We start from the raw sequence: 12,239 nt of genomic DNA, 5'->3' as shown, positions 1-12,239 counted from the left end.
ATGAGATACCACTATCTCATTGTGTTAGAATGGTGATCATTAAAAAGTCAGGAAACAACAGGTGCTGGAGAGGATGTGGAGAAATAGGAACACTTTTACACTGTTGGTGGACTGTAAACTAGTTCAACCATTGTGGAAGACAGTGTGGTGATTCCTCAAGGATCTAGAACTAGAAATACCATTTGACCCAGCCATCCCATTACTGAGTATATACCCAAAGGATTATAAATCATACTGCTGTAAAGACACATGCACACTTGGGTTTATTGTGGCACTATTCACAATAGGAAAGACTGGAAACCAACCCAAATGTCCATCAATGACAGACTGGATTAAGAAAACGTGGCACATATACAACATGGAATACTATGCAGCCATAAAAAAGGATGAGTTCATGTCCTTTGTAGGGACATGGATGCAGCTGGAAACCATCATTCTCAGAAAACTATCACAAGAACAGAGAACCAAACACCGCATGTTCTCACTCATAGGTGGGAATTGAACAATGATAACACTTGGACACAGGAAGGGGAACATCACACACCGAGGCCTGTTGTGGGGTGGGGGTAGTGGGGAGGGATAGCATTAGGAGATATACCTAATGCAAATGATGAGTTAATGGGTGCAGCACACCAACATGGCACATGCATACATAGGTAACAAACCTGCACATTGTGCACATGTACCCTAGAACCTAAAATATAATAAAAAAGAAAAAAAAAACATAAAAAAATAAAGTAAATGCTGAAGAAATGATAAAAAAAATACAAGTCATAAAAACCTTGCTGATAAAACAGGTTGCAGTAAAGAAGCCAGCTGAAACGCACCAAAGCCAAGACAGCCACGAGAGTGATGTCTGGTTGTCCTCACTGCTACACTCCCCACCAGCGCCATGACAGTTTACAAATGCCATGGCAACATCAGAAAGTTACCCTGTATGATCCACCTTTGTTTAGCACATCATCAAGAAATAACCATAAAAATAGGCAACCAGCAGCCCTTGGGGCTGCTCTGTCTATGGAGTAGCTATTCTTTTATTCCTTTACTTTCCTAATCAACTTGTTTTAACTTTACTTTATGGACTCGCCCTGAATTCTTTCTTGAAGGAGATCCAAAACCCTCTCTTAGGGTTGAATTGAGACCCCTTTTCTGTAACATTGCCCTTCTAACATTGACCAAGAAGTAGAAAGTAAGAAAAAAACAAAAAGGAATGCTTTAATTTATGCACAAGGAAATCCTCAGGTTTTCATTCACAGCTGACTGAGCTATAGATTCATTATAAAAATTTAACGTGATGTTCAATTTTATAGTTGCTTAGGAGTAATTAGAAACTACACAAGGGAGACTAGAGGGATACTGGTGCAGAGATACTGACAGCGGCAGTGACAGCCAACATACCAGGTTCTCATCCACGATAACGGTTTGATTCCTCAATCTAATTATTAGTTAAATATGTGTTCTCCTTCTAAGCTTTTAAGCTCACCAGGCAGGGATTCAATCTTATTTATTGCTGAATCCACAGTTTTAAAAACACTGGCTAAAATATATTAGCTACAACAAATAAATGAACAATGTTTTAAGATTTTTCCAATGAAGAAAAGAATGTTTGGGAGGTAAAGCCACAGGCTGCCATCTCCCCCTTGGTTTTGTATAATCAGAGCATCAGAGAAAGACATGTGGAGTCCAAGTGGGACAGAGGGTGCCAGTTGTGTGGTTCAGAGCCAGGTTATAATCCTGGTGTTGTAGTCCTTACAGCTGTTTGCGAATATTTTGCAGCTTCTCCAGCCTGGCACATAGGAGGCATATGCTCTTTCACTTCCTTTAAAAATATAATTTGACTTTGCTGAAGAAATGTGAGCAGAGGTGCCATGTTTCACATTTGAGAGACTGTGCCTGATTACTCACATTTCCTGCTGTGGTCATTCTGGAAGCTTGGCTCAAGTTGGATCCTCCACCTGCCTAGATCCCTGAGTGACTAGAAAGAGGAGAATATCCCACTCCATGTACACTAAAATGAACACTTTTTAAAGTTATTGCCTGCTTTCTATTCTACAATTGAAAACAATCATTTTCTCTACTTTTTTTTTCCAAATAAGAAGTGAATCAGGAAGTCAGTGCAGTTTTGTCCCATGGATATATTTTACCGAGGTGAAGTCGAGGCTTTTAGTGTACCCATCACCTGAATAATGTACATTGTAATTTCTCCTCCCTCCCTCCCTTCCGTCCTTCCACCCTCCCACCCTTCCAAGTTTCCAATGTCTATTATTCCACACTCAGTGTCCATGTGTACACATTATTTAGCTCTCACTTGTAGGTGAGAATATATGGTATTCAACTTTCTGTTTCTAAGTTATTTCGCTTAAGATAATGACCTCTAGTTCCACCTATGTTGTTGCAAAAGACATGATTTTATTCTTATGGCTGAGTAGTATTCCATTGTATATATATGTATATCACATTTTCACACTACTCTTTTTCTCTTCCTTCAGTTTCTTTTGTTTTTTCTTTGAGGTGGAGTCTTACTCTGTTGTCCAGGCTAGAGGGCAATAGTGCGATCTCTGCTCACTGCAACCTCTTCCTCCCAGGCTCAGGCAATTCTCCTGCCTCAGCCTTCCAAGTAGCTGGGATTACAGGTGCCTGTCACCATGCCTGGCTAACTTTTGTATTTTTAGTGGAGACAGGGTTTTACCAGCCAGCCTGATTTTGAACTCCTGACCTCAAATGATCTGCCTGTCTTGGCCTCCCAAAGTGCTGGGATTACAGATGGAGCCACCACGCTTGGCCAGTTCTCTTCTTTCTAAAGTGAAGATGCTTATAGTCTTGCTCTATAGGTTTGTTTTGAGGGATGAATGCATACATACATAATATATATATTTTAAATTGACATATTTTATACATTTATGGAGTACATGTGATATATATATATTATATATATATAATGTTTTGAACAGTGCCTGGCACAAGGTAAATATATTATATACATTTTGCTAATATTAGTCAACTAAAATTTATTAGGTATCAGCTATGTGCTAATATGCTAGTGTTCAGAATTAAAAGGAAAATGGTTATAACCCATGCATAACATCACTCTCCAAGAATGAGTATATTGTGGAGAGTTAGATATATTAATAGTAAATTAGAAGACCAAGAGTTAAGTAAAATAGAAGATGGTGTACAAAATATTGCAAAGAGGAAGTGTAGCGCTCTATAGTGATAGAATAGTTAGGATGGATATTACCGTTATTTCCATTTTATGTAGAGAGAAATTAAAATTTAGAAAGATTATATATTTTTGAAGCTACTGAGTATTAAAGGAGATGCTTGAACCTAAATATTTTTAAATTGACATAATATTTTATATATTTATGGAGTACACATGCTATTTTGTTCTGTGCATGGACTGTATAATGATAAAGTCAAGGTATTTGAGATGTTTATCACTTTGAGTATCTATCATTTCTACTTGTTGAGAACAATTCTAGTCCTCTCTTCTAGTTACTTTTTTTCTTCTTCGAGGCAGAGTCCCACTCTATTGACCAGGCTGGAGGGCAGTGGCTAGATCTTGGCTCACTGCAAACTGTGCCTCCTGGGTTCAAGTGATTCTCCTGCCTCAACCTCCTGAGTAGCTGGGATTACAGGAGGTGTCCACCACATCCACCTAATTCTTATATTTTTAGTAGAGACAGGTTTCACTATGGTTGCTAGGCTGTCTCAAACTGCTGACCTCAAGTGATCTGCCTTCCTCGACCTCCCAAAGTGCTGGGATTACAGGTGTGAGCCACCACACCCAGCCTTCTTCTAGCTACTTTGAAATATATGATACAACATTGTTAACTATAGTCATTCTACTCTGCTGTGGAACACTAGAACTTATTCCTTTTATCTGTATGTGTGTTTGTATTTACTTCTCTTCATTCTCCTTCCCACCCTTGTTTCCTAGCCTGTAGTATCTATTATTCTACTCTCTCTGTCCACAACATCAACTTTTTTAGCTCCCACATATGAGTGAAAACAAGTCATATTTGTCTTTCTGTGTTTGGCTTATTTCACTTAACATAATGACCTCCAGTCCCATCCATGTTGTTGCAAAAGAAAGGATTGTATTGTTTTTTTTTATGGCTGAAGAGTAGTACATCGTGTATATATACTACATTTCCTTTATCCATTAGTCTGTTGATGGACATTTAGGTTGATTCTGTATCTTTGCTATTGTGAATAGTGCTGCAATAAACATGCACAAGGAGTACAGGTATGTCCTTGATATACTGCTTTGAACCTAAATTTCTAACCCCAATCTTTACACTACATCATTCTGTTTGTAGTTATTTTCCTCCATTTCTTACTGATAAATTTTTATTTATATCACAAATCTGAAAAAATTCTGGAAGAGAAACTTCTTGCTTTGGTAATGCACCAAAGCAACCAACCTGTCTATACTTATAACCATATATTCTGAGAACAATTCATACTCCTTTGTAACGGTAGCAACTCAGTTTGACCTTTTTCTCCCTCAACTCAAGTACTTTGCTCCTCAGATTTTCCCCTTTCTCCCTTGCATTATTGTTTTTTCTTTTTAAATTTTTCCTGTCACAACACTAACATGCTAAATTATATCCCCACCAAGTTCTCGCTTTTTTTTTTTTTAAACTTCATTTTACAGCAAAGCTTTTGAAATAATTTATGGTAACTTTCTCCAATTTCTCAATATTTATTCTCTCTTAAGTCCGTTAAAATGAGGTTATTTCCCCACTGGTCAATGAAACTGCTTGTCAATTTTCTTTATCAGATCTATGTGGCCATATCCACCAGTCTCTTTCAGTCTTTAGCTCATACAACCGAGTTAAATAAACAAATGAAGAGTCGATGACCTTAGAGGCTACCAGAAGTCCTGTTGATTACACAAATCTGAAATCTGTAAGTCTGTATGAGCAGGAAGAACATCATCTTGATGAAGTCAATATATCTCAAAAGAGGAAGCTAGAAAATGATCTTTCTAAGGTTTGGGAATTGGGAGTAATTACAGAAGCTTTTGCAGAATGGACACTAGTAACTAAGCTCAGTGAGTTGTTGGAATTGTCAGTAGTCTTACTTTGGAGCACATGTGGTCATTCAGGGTTGGCCTCTGGTCTTATCTTGGGAAACATGAATCTGAAAGTGTGAGCTTTGGTTAAAACTATCTGAGCTTAGATAATTTTGTTGCGTACTATAGTTTTGTGCATGTTATGGTATAGTAAGTTTTGAGTTTGCTTTGCAAGTTAGGGCGTCTATTTAATTTCTCAAAACGATTCTTGGCTCTGCTATATTAGGGACCTGGAATAGTTTATCTGGTCATTCAAGTACTTAGACAGCCCCTTAATCCCATTTTAATTCTCATCCTGACTCTTAAACTTACTTACAATCATGTCAATCTACAAATTTACACTTCTCAGAATCAACATTTTTAGATATATCCTTGTGCATATATCCTCATTGCCTTGTATTGTGCCTCTTTAATTATATAGCTAGCGTAGTGTCTGAAGCAGAAGCATTACCATGACCCAGATTAATAATTGTGATCCTAATTGTGCAGGCTTCCTCTCACCTCGGCCTTCCAGCCATTCCTAATATGCCAAAAGGAACAAGAAGACCACTGAAAATGGAAGCAAAGTTAGTGTTTTCTGGTTTGTATAACTTACCCCATAGGAAAGATTTTTAGAACAACTTTAATTGTCTTATATTAGACCCATGGAAGAGTTGAAGTTGAAGATTAGAACAATGATCTGTTGGATATTGGGGCCCTGTCAGCAGGGAGCAGTGATGACTGAATACCCACCAACAACAACAACAACAAAAAAAAAATCAGAAAGACTACTAAAAGCATATTTGCCTTTCTAATATGAATTACATACTATATGGCTCCTTAACAAGATCACATATGTTGCAATTTAATTTTTTCTTGATAATTCAAAGTTATCATATTACCAACTATTTTAATTATGATACTACAATACACTGAAGCCCTTAGAATCTGGCTGAGATGTTTTTATTTTACCCCAAATAAGTAGTTTCCAAAAGTGTGAGTATAATGTGAAACAATATGATAATAAAAATTTCATGAAAATATGAAATGTACCTGAGAAAATTTTAATAAAAGTGAATGTAATTTTTAAACAGACAAATATCAAGGCTTAAAGAATTATACATGGCTTATCTGGGAAACTTGCTTAAGTTTAAGACTTTATTAGCCAGTGGTGCCAGAGAGATGATTATTTGCTCTCCCTGAGCATTTAAATACACGATGCAGGGAAAACCATGATGGTCGTATTTGGTTATCAGCATATATTATGATCTGTCTTGGTCAAGAGCCAGTAGGACTGTAATCACATTCTAGTAGTTTGAACATCATTACACAATTCCCACAAATAGACAGCTATTATTTTAAAGCTATCCTAATTGTAGCACTTGCTATAATAAGCTATGTAGGCTAAAAATATTTTCAGCAAAAGTACACATTGGATGACAATGGTAACCACTGTATTTTAAGAGTCTTTTCAATTGTTCTGCAGCCTAAGAAACATGTGACTGGCGTGTTCTTCCTTTGCTAGTGGTAAATTCTATTCACAGAAGGACAGTGAGTACTATGAAAGGAGGAGCTACCTATCTCGGGCTTTAACTTTTGCTATAGCTGTCTTTTGTGGAAGTTTATATAGTTATGCGGTGGTTCATGGCATTCTTCCTCTCTGTACCTAATGGATATATTGGTATTTCAAGTGAAATAAGATTCCTTACTTTCAAAAAGCAATCTCTGTAAGCAGCTGCACGTATTATCTTTGTACATGTTATGTACTAGCTTATTGTTAATTTAAGTTTCGTGAATATTGAATTCATACCTTCTATTCTTTTCTGTGTCATATTTTTACTGCATGTTAACTTGATTATTCATGTCTTTGTTACTTACCAAATAGTTATTACCTGTAATTAGAGAACAATATGTTTTTGACACTTGGCATGGTGGAATAGTCTCAAGAACTTGCGATGATCTCCTTTACTACCATCCTTTCAGAAATACAAACCTGGACACAATAGCACTGATTCAAAACTATAAACATCCTTGTAAATTTTAGACATGATGGGAATAAAAATTAGTTGGCAATCTAGTCTTTAGAAGTAAACTGGGCACTGTAAGAGAAACATTATGTTATCTAGCAATAAAATACACAATTTGAACTTGAACTGCATACTAAAGTAGTGGTTTGTTTAAGAAATTCTGGTGACACGAAAAAAGTATTACATCTTGAAAATGAGTCTACAGTTCTGTTTATATGCAATTACAAACAGGCTATTTTGAATCAACATTTTTTTTTCTTACCGAAATTAACACTCATTCTCTGTACAACCATTTGGACAACTCTGTAGTATGCCCAACACAGCATTTACTATGATAATATAAATGAACCACTTTCAGGCCTGGTTGTTAGATAAAGAATGTCATATATTAAGGTAAAATCTTACTGAGGAGCCTCACTAGTATCTAGAGCTAGATTTTATGTAAATATTTCTGTGCATATCACAAATATTAGGTACATTCTCTTTGAATCCACATAATCTATAGATTAAGAAAGTTCTATATTCAGTCAAAAAGTAAAACATGGGTAGTCTGCCAAAATCTAAAAGACATTAAGTAGTGAAAATGAAAATCCAAGAGCAGATGTAAAAGGACTGTGTGGAGTGCACACAGTCTCTCCTTCCTGTTTTATCTTCATGGAAATTCATGTCGGCGTCAGTTGGGAGACATTGCACAGACTCAACACCTAGTGCTTGACATTTGGCTGCAGAGCCAGTAAATACAAATGTCTTCCAACTTCCCTTAGTCCTTCTAACCTTAAATACCTCAACCATACCACTATAAAAAAAATTGCAAAAACAATCTAAAGGACAAAAGAGCATTCTATCATGAAAAGGTATTTCAGATCCCTCCACTATTCATCACTCCTGCCATTTTCCTAGAGTCAGCCAAAAGTGTGTATTGAGTAGTACTTCTAAATAGCTAGCTATAGTGCAAATTAATGCGTGCAATGTAGGGTTTGGGATTTCTCAAAAAGAAATTATTTTTGTAAAATAATGATTTTCAATGTTTTACATCATTGTATATGCTTTATACAATGAAGCCATTACATAAAGCAAATGAAAGTGATATTCCATGACAGAATCAGAGGTGGCATCTGCTGGGCTCCTTGAAACTATGTAAAAACCATCAGGCAGTGTGAAGGATATGGCATGGCTCAGAGGTGAGGAGAATGGCTACATTCTGTGGACTTAGATTGCCTGGTTTTGAACTCCAGCTTTGCTATTTTCTAATTGTGACACCACCTAAGTCATTAAACTCCTTATGTCTTGGCTTCCTCCTGTTTAATAGGAAGTTCTTATGAAAATTAAGTAAGTTAACATCTGCAAAGCATTTAAAGTTGTTGTGTCAAAGTGACATTTAAGAAAAAAAAGTCTTCCTTAGTTCATTCGTTTTATTGTCTCTTGAAATGAGAAGTATGAACAACATAGTGGTTTTATTTTCTGGGATATGGAACTTCCTAACTAGATTGCCATTCTTAGATCTACTATACATTGGTTGTTGGAATCCTAGAAAGATCATTCACCTTGGAGTTGCCAGTCCTGTATGTGTTATGCGTATAAATGTGTATGATCTTTCCTAAGCTCAGAATGTCACACTACATTCATTTCTCAAGATTAATAAGAACTTTAAAATAACTATAAAAGTAATTATTTCTAATTTAGGACCAGTTTCTCAATCTGTTCTTTCTTAACTTTCTCTACATATTAATTCAATTAACACCTAAACTAATATAGATTCATACTCTCAAAAAAAATCCCAAGGCATTTTCAAGGGCCTCCAGTAATCACTGTGCAATTTTCACTCAATCTGAAATAGAGGAAATCCAAGCGACATTCCTTTACAGATGAAGCTGTATTTTCTACCTTCATATATGTGGTTAGAACAAGCTGTCACAAATTAGACAAGATTAACATTTAGAAAGTGATCATATTACTTGTTTTCATTCGATTCCTTTTGGTGATAACTGGTAAGTTATTTATTTACATAAAAAATTAATAAAAAATTAATAAAAAATTAATAAAAAAACAGCCAGGTACAGCAGTGGAGATGAAAGGGGATGGTAGCTGTCATACAAAAATGTCTACTTATCATTACTAATTTGTCTGCAGCATGCTGGAAGTTTTATTTATTCCTAGCTGACGACTTTGGTTATCTGGGGTCTGTCTGTGGCTTAGAATGTAGATGTTTAATTTTGTCAAAAATACAGCCTATTGTGGGGTATAATATTTCTGACATATAAGAGAGAAATAGGGCATTTAATAGCATTTATTTCTGGGGGAAATTACAAGTATTTGCATCGAATTGAAGAAAATGACTGCAAAACAGTGAGAGCACACTGAGCTCCTGAGAGCAAAAAGCACATTCAGTCCTTGAACATTCATTACCTACTGAGTTCAAACAGAAAAGTGTTTTTTTTTTTTTTTTCTCCAGAGCCACCTCCATGATTGGAGTTTTAAAGGACTGTGGCACAGGAAAATGAAAAGCTGATTGGGAAAATTGCTAGTTGAGGGAATACACGTTTTAAGGTATACTGTAGCTATTGAGCTTACATAATATCATCATTACCTGTGATTATATCTGAATACGTTTAGTTAGAAAGGTCATTTAATTTCTGAGCCATCTCAAAGGAAAAAATAACTGGCTAAAAAAATGAGATGATTAAATTGCTAAAATAATGCCAATCGCTATTCAAAACTTCATGCTTTTATTTACTTTAACGTGCATTTTTGGTTCAAAGGAAACATTTCCCATTTTATCTTTCTTTAAAAGATATTTCATGTTGGTAACAAGCAAGCAAACAAACAAAAAACCCCCAGATACTTCAGAAAGATACTAGGATTTTTAGTCTCATTTTATAAATAATGGCTGTTTTTCTCATTACACAAGTGATACATGCTTATTGTATAATAATTGAGAAAAAAGTACTTGTAGGAAAATAAAAGCAACCATTAATCTACTGCTAATATTTAAAGAAGATTCTTTTCTCCCTGTTTATGTGTGTGTATGTGGATGTGTGTGCTGGGGGTATATGAGAATTAATATTTCTATAACCTTTTATTTAATATATGCTATAAAATTTTCCTACATGATTACACACACACACACACACACACACACACATACACCCTACATTCCATTACGTTTAAGGATGTACTATGACGTCTTTATTTATCCTTTTTCCAATTACGGGCATTTACATTGAAATTTTTAAATAGGGTTTATGATGAATATTGATGCATAACTACCTTGTAGATAATCTGTTTCTCTAAGACAGAGTTCTAGAAGTGTGAACACATTACCAACATAAATAAGCATTTAAAAAGTCTCTGAATGACTTCATGCCATTTTCTAGATGTTGATAAATTTATGTTAGCACTGGGAGGGGGGATGAAGAGAGTTTGATAAATGGATTTAAATATACAGTTAGATAGAAGATGTAAGACCCTGTGTTTGATAGATCAGTAGGTTGACTGTAGTTTGCAGTAATCTAGTGTATATGTTAAAATAGCTAGAAGGGAATAATTCAAATGTTTCTAGCATAAAGAAAAGACAAATATTTAAGGTAATGAGCATCTGAGTTATACTGATTTGATCTTTAAAATTTATATGAATGTGTTAAATTATCATATGTACCTCAAAATATGTACAGATATAATATTATGTACCAAAAAATTAATTTAGAGACATTATAACTGAAAAATTTATACTAGCACCAACAGTGTGTGGTCTCTTTCTCCACACACATATATCATAAATGCTTACAGAACATATATACATATGCATACATGTTAGTTCATATATATATACACAAATATATGTATATATTTTGAATTGTATTGAATGAGCTCAGATGTGTGTGTTTGTGTTTTGTGTTTAGGCAGGCCTTTATGTGTATATATATTTTATGAAAGTATTTCAGAGCTTCAGAAATACTTCTGGCATTCACCACACATTAAATATTACAAAGAAGGTTCACTGCTTTTTGATTCTGTCTAGTGTTTTAAGTTATCTGGGATTCATATTCAAGATAAACTTTCTTGTCCTTCATTAATTACAGGACAAACATATCCAGATCACAAAGGGTCTGTAGTGGTGTCAAGTTGTTTGTGGGAGGGGATGCCAGGTGAATGTTTATGCCCAGGGCTCTGTCCACTTCTGCCTTGCTATAGATTCAACCAGTTTAAGTTGCATAATTAACTCTCCTAGTAGTCTTTAAAGGCTCTGCCAGCAAAGATTACAGAATGAACACCTAAGGACTGTTGCTATATCCTATTCATTTGAGTTCTCAGATCCTGTTCACTCTGAACTGAACTGCTGACCCCTAATATGAGGGCCAAATGAGTATGCAGGGTTCCCTAAGAGCTGTTTAGTGCCCCAAGGTTTGGTCATCTCATGGACACCTGGAAATCGATTGACAGGAAGTCAAGCCAGGCTAAATGGGTAGAAAAAGGGTTCACACATTTGCCAGGTCAAACAGGCAAGAAATTGAACCACAATGTCCCACAAAAATTCTGGAAAAATGTTGCCCAGGTAATTTGGAAAGGGAAAAGCACCAGAAATTGATCTGAAAATTATCCTGTTCACTGTCTTTACCATGAAAACTATAGTAGTTAATCCCCGGAGGTCATTTGAGTAAGGTAGATACTGAGATATATTTAAAGGCAAATAAAATATATTGTTTAGAAGATGTTTTAAATTATAATAATGGCATATATAAACATATACATGCATATAGACAGCAAAAAAAGCAGAAAGTCAAAGCTTTTCTTCTTTAGAGAAAACTTACCTGACTTTTTACATTTAGTGTGTTAGGTAGAAATTACTCTACATTATTTGCATAAACAATTACTTCTTGATTTTAAAATCTTCACATATATTTGTTATTATCTATTATAAAAAATACTTTACCCACATCATCTCCTGCAATCATACCTCCTTCCCCCAATGACTTTTTAAACTGTACATAGTTGTTTTTAGTCTGTTGATGATTGTTTAGAAATTTAAGAATTACCTTGATCTTTACATCAGTTCAAGAACTTTAGTTTCTCATCTTCCTTCTACAGAAGAAGAAACAATATATCCTTTACTTCCATCTATTTCTTTGCTAACACATCATTACTCATCTTCTCTC

Source organism: Colobus angolensis, unplaced genomic scaffold (assembly GCF_000951035.1).
Source record: "Colobus angolensis palliatus isolate OR3802 unplaced genomic scaffold, Cang.pa_1.0 Scaffold214, whole genome shotgun sequence".
Lineage (NCBI taxonomy): Eukaryota > Metazoa > Chordata > Mammalia > Primates > Cercopithecidae > Colobus > Colobus angolensis.
Note: the sequence above shows the minus strand (reverse complement) of the source record.